This window comes from Arachis ipaensis, chromosome B01, assembly GCF_000816755.2.
Source record: "Arachis ipaensis cultivar K30076 chromosome B01, Araip1.1, whole genome shotgun sequence".
NCBI lineage: Eukaryota > Viridiplantae > Streptophyta > Magnoliopsida > Fabales > Fabaceae > Arachis > Arachis ipaensis.
Genome location: NC_029785.2, coordinates 49,765,644 through 49,771,616, shown reverse-complemented (window position 1 = coordinate 49,771,616; position 5,973 = coordinate 49,765,644).

The window sequence follows — 5,973 nt, the reverse complement described above, 5'->3', positions numbered from 1 at the left end:
GTTGCATTTTCTTAGTTTGCATATATATATATATAATAAGCTTAGTCAAAATAATGAAATTTTTCAAGAAATTTATCTATAGGGCATTCCAATTGATTTGAATAAAAAAAATTCATTGAAACTTGCCTGAATTATATATTGTGGAATATATTTTTGAGCTAAGAACACATAAGCATGTGAGTTTTGAGCCTAATTGTGTAGTTGCATCATATAACCACTATTTTCCTTCTTGTGTGTATTATTCTCTTTCTATGATTGTAATCTTTGATTTGTTTGATTCTTTATGTCCATTATTTTGTGTATGAATGCATTTATATGATTGGGGCCATTATTTCAAATAGCTCACTTACCCAAATGGCCTTACCCTTTTGTCCACCATTGTTAGCCAACTTTGAGCCTATTTTAATCCCCTTTTGTTCTTAAATTTAGCACATTACTAGCCTTAAAGCGGAAAACAATAAATGTCCCTTATTTGGATCTTTGATTAGCTTAAGCTAGTGAGAGTGTATATCATTCAAGTGTGAGGAAGCTTGGAAACATTGGTTAAGATAAAAGTGTATTTTTTGTATTTTTGTTGAAGATCTTGGGAATTGGGTAAATACTCATGCATTAAATATTTAAAACCATACACATTGATACTTTTGCATATATCTTATTGTGAAAAAAATAAGAAAAAGAAAAGGAAAAAAAAAAAGAAAAGAAAAGCAATAAAAAAGGGACAAAATGTCCCAAGGTAAAGTAATAATGAAAATGAATATGGGATATGAAGTGAAAAGAATGCATGAGTGTGTAAAAAAGTGAAGAATGGGTAGTTAGGTTTGCTTTGAATTATATAGATTGTCATAGGTTAGGTGGAAAGTTTAAGTTAATCAAAGATTCAAATTTCAAGTTCACTTGACCATATGTATCCTTACCTTGACCCTAGCTCCATTACAACCTTTGAATAAGTCCTCATGATATACGTATACATGCATTGAATAATTGTTGATTGTTAGATGAAAAATAAATCTTAGAAAGCATAATTAGAGGAGAATTGAGTGAATCAACCCTATACACTTGAGCGATTAGAGTGGATACACATCCGGTGAGGGTTCGATTGCTCAAATTCTATGTTTTCACCGGTTATTATTTCTCATCTTGCAAGTTTGTGAATTCTTTTCAATAACTCAATTCAATTGTAGAGTTGATTTGGTTGTTAATACCTTTATCCATTATGTTCATATATGCTTTCTTGGAAATTGATTTATTTTGACTAAGTAGTTGAATTCATGTAGATAGGTTGCATATAGGTAGTTTACATTGAATAAATGTTAATACCCCTTTCTTGTCTTTCATGAGTTTAGCATGAGGACATGCTATTGTTTAAGTGTGGGGAGGTTGATAAACCACAATTTTATGGTTTATTTTATATTGAATTTGGTGGATTTTGTCAAATTTTCTCCTATTTATTCACTAAAATAGCATGTTTTCATGAATTTCTCCTAATTGTGCTTAATGGTTAAAAACATACTTTTTACGCCTTTAATTAGTTAAATTTAACTCACTTTGATTCCACTCGATGCCTTAATGTCCAATTCTACTAGATGAGGTTGCCTACATATTTCACAAGATTCCACAGGGTCATATAGAAAACCATGTCTATGTTCCACCATGAAAACACATGCACAAAAATTTCCTCTTTTTAGTTTGTAATTGTTTTTAAACTTTACCATAAAAGTAGAACAGGGGGCAAAGACATTACCATGTGCTCCAAAGCCATATCCAGGCCTTAATCAGGAGGTAAAGGAAGGAGTACTAGCTGACCCTTCTTGAAAAATAGCATAGGTGATTTCACGGGATCAAATTTTGAAGGGGCTCACCACATGTTTATATGAACCAAAAACCAGATTAACAAATCAAACTTTCTCATAACTTCAAAAGATATTTGATGAGTCCATATTTGTTGGTGTATTTTGACTCAAATTGGATGGATTCTAGCACATGAACTCACACTTAAGCACTCAAATAGCATACTTTCATGTTATCTCCCTAATTTGGACATAAATGTGAAAACATGCTTTTTTGTGTTTAAATTGAGCAATTTAATCCCACTTTTATTCTATTCAATGCCGTGATATGCTTGTTGAGTGATTTCAGGTCCTAGAGGCAAGAATGGGTTGGTAGAAGCGGAAGAAAGCATGCAAAAAGGGAGAAAGCATGAAGAAAACAAAGGAGGAGAGCTTAGCCATGCGTGCGTGCGCACAAGGATGCGTGCGTACGCACAAGAAGGAAATCAGCATGCGTGCGTGCACACAACCACCTGTGTTTGATAATAATGAGTGGATAATTTATACCCTTTTTGGTTTTACATAGTTTTTAGTATGTTTTAATTACTTTTTATTATATTTTTATTAATTTTTATTCAAAAATCATATTTCTGGACTTTACTATGTGTTTGTGTATTTTTCTGTGATTTCAGGTATTTTCAAGCTGAAATTGAGGGACCTGAGCAAAAATCTAATTCAGAGGCTGAAAAAGGACTGCAGATGCTGTTGAATTCTGACCCTCCTGCACTTGAAGTGGATTTTTTGGAGCTACAGAAGCCCAATTGGCATGCTCTCAATTGCGTTGGAAAGTAGACATTCTGGGCTTTCCAGCAATATTTAATAATCCATACTTTGCCTGAGATTTAATGGCCCAAACTGGCATCCAAAGCCAGCCTAAAACTTTCTGGCATAAAACGCCTAAACTGGCACTAGAATTGGAGTAAAACGCCAAAACTGGCACCCAAGCTGGCGTTTAACTCCAGGAACAGCCTATGCACGAAAAATCTTGAATGCTCAGCCCAAGCACACACCAAGTGGTCCCCGAAAGTGGATTTCTGCACTATCTGCACTTAGTTACTCATTTTCTGTAAACCTAAGTTACTAGTTTAGTATAAATAGCACTTTTTACTACTGTATTCATATCTCTGGACGTTTAGTCCTTAGACATTGGAGACTGGCCACACGGCCATGCTTAGACCTTTTTTACTTATGTATTTTTTACAGTGGAGTTTCTACACCCCATAGATTAAGGTGTGGAGCTCTGTTGTTCTTCATGAATTAATGCAAGTACTATTGTTTTTCTATTCAATTCACGCCTACTTCTCCTCTAATATATACTCTCGTACTTAATTCAATTAAGTCAGAATGAAGGGGTGACCCGTGACAATCACCCACTATCATCGTTACTCGCTTAGCCAAGATCCACGTGCCTAACAACCACAAACGGTCTACATGATGTTCAACGTAGTCATTGGACGACAGCCGGAGTATATTCTCTTGGATATCTAATACACGGACCAAGTTCGTGAGATTAGTATCTTCGTGGAATAGGCTAGAATCATTGGCAGCATCCTGGGATCCGGAAAGTCTAAACCTTGTCTGTGGTATTCCGAGTAGGATCCGGGAAGGGATGACTGTGACGAGCTTCAAACCAGCGAATGTTGGGCACAAGTGACAGTGTGCAAAAGGATCAATGGATCCTATTTCGACGCTAGCGGGAACCAACAGATGATTAGCCATGCGGTAGCTGTACCTGGTATTTTTCATCGAAGACGAGAAATCCGACAGTTGATTAGCCGTGCAGAAACCGTAGAGGACCATTTTCACTGAGAGGATCCTACAGCTTGCCATGGAAGGAAGTAACGCATGGTTGGAAGAAGGCAATAGGAAAGCAGAGGTTCAGAAGTACCAAAGCATCTCCATACGCTTATCTGAAATTTCCACCAGTGAATTACATAAGTAACTTTATTTTATTTTATGTTTTATTTATCTTTTAATTATCAAAACCTCATAACCATTTGAATCCGCCTAACTGAGATTTACAAGGATGACCATAGCTTGCTTCAAGCCGACAATCTCCGTGGGATCGACCCTTACTCACGTAAGGTTTATTACTTGGACGACCCAGTGCACTTGCTGGTTAGTTGTGTGGAGATGTGAAAAGTGTGAATCACGATTTCCCACACCACGTACGCACAAGAACCCAAGCAGAGCGGATTCAGAGCATCGCAAAGTGTGCGTGCGCACAACCCTCTGTGCGTACGTACAAGTGCAAATTCGGCGAAGTGTGTGGACGCACACATCTGTGCGTCCGCACAGGTCCAGCGCATGCCTCCATTAAAAACGCACGTGACTCGTGATTTTGGGGCTTTCTTGGCCCATTTCTGAAGGCTTGGAGGCTGGTTTGAAAGGCTATATGAAGGGAAATGCAATACATAACAAGAGAGCCATCTTAGAATAGGAAAAACACATAGTAGGAGTAGGAGTAGGAGTAGTATAGATTAGGAAATTCTTTCTTAGGGTTTTAAATTAGGGTTTGTAGAATTTTATACTTCAAGTTTGGTTTTGGATTCTAGCAATTGCATTGTAAGTATTCCTTTAATTTCTCTTTCAATTACATTTCTTGTTCTTCACTTTCATATATTTTACTCACTCTTGTCAATATTCACATAGTTTGCAATTTTGAATTCCTAGTTGTTTAATTTGATGTTTGATAACTTTTATATGTTTGTTTGAATTGTCTTTATTGACATTGAGCATTTATGGTAAATAGCTTTCCTTAATTTACCAATTTTGCCATGTTTTATGTTTATGCCTACTATGTGTTCGATAAAATGCCGATTTTGATTATGGGGTAATTTCCACCCTTTGGCTTGGGGAAAATGAGTTTATGGAGTATTAAAGCCATAATGTCCAACATTTAGTGATAATTCTTGGGAAGTTAGTTGATTCTTGTTTCCATTAAAGCTAGCATTTTATCAACTAGTTTGGTAAGTTAGTTAGAACTTATGGATTAAGGTCAATTATGCTTGCTTGACTTACTTCTCGATGTTTGGGGTTAACTAGGCGAGATTAACTCATGATAATTATCATAGTTGTGGTTATGACAAGGAAGGGATTCCATGACTCATCCCAAGTCAACGTTTCATTTATGTTTTGAACCACTTTTCAATCACTGTATAGTTTTACTTGTTTAGATTACATACATAGTTCTTTTATTCCTTTGTTAGTTCATTAATTGCAATTTTGTCTTGTTCTTTTATCTCTTTATTTCTTTATTGATTTATTATCATTGAGAACCCTTTGCCTTCCACAACCAAAATTGTATGCACTTGTTGTCACTAGTTCCTAGGGAGAACGACCCAGGAGTTTAAATACTCTCAGTTAAATTGGTTTGAATTGTGACATTATCTTGGATTGAATTTTGATTGAGAGGATCCATTGCCGGTTTGGACTATACTCACAATGGAATTACTTTATCTAGTCTTCCGAATTGGCATAAGTTTCTCTCATTATCAATATTTCCAAAGAACAGCTACAACAATATTAACTTAAAAAAAATGAGGTACAAGCAGTAAAAGGCAGCTCTTCGGGGTTAAAATAAATAAATCATTTAAAAAAATCCCATACTATCAATTGACAATAGAAAAACTCGGGCATCAACTAAACTATAAAAAGAAAATTAGAAGTAGATCATTGATGGGATATTTTTGTGGAAAAACGAATTTCTCCAAAACACCCAAAACTAACCGGCAAGTGCACCGGGTCGCATCAAGTAATAATAACTCACGGGAGTGAGGTCGATCCCACAGGGATTGAAGGATTGAGCAATTTTAGTTTAGTGGTTGATTTAGTCAAGCGAATCAAGATTTGGGTGAGAGATTTGTGATTTGCAGAATTTAAATTGCATATAAAGTAAAGGGAACGGGTAATTGGCATGAAATTAAAGAGAACTGAAATTTAAAGTGCTGAATCTTAAAGAACAAGAAATTAAATGGCAGAAACTTAGAACGCAAGAAATGTAAATTGCAGAATCTTAAAGTGCAAGAAATGTAAATGGCTTGAATTGTAAAGGGAATTGGGAATCGGATTTGCAGAATTTAAACAAGGAAAAGTAAATTCCAACAAACAGAGAAGTAAAGGATGACTTGAATCGAACCGGATCTTA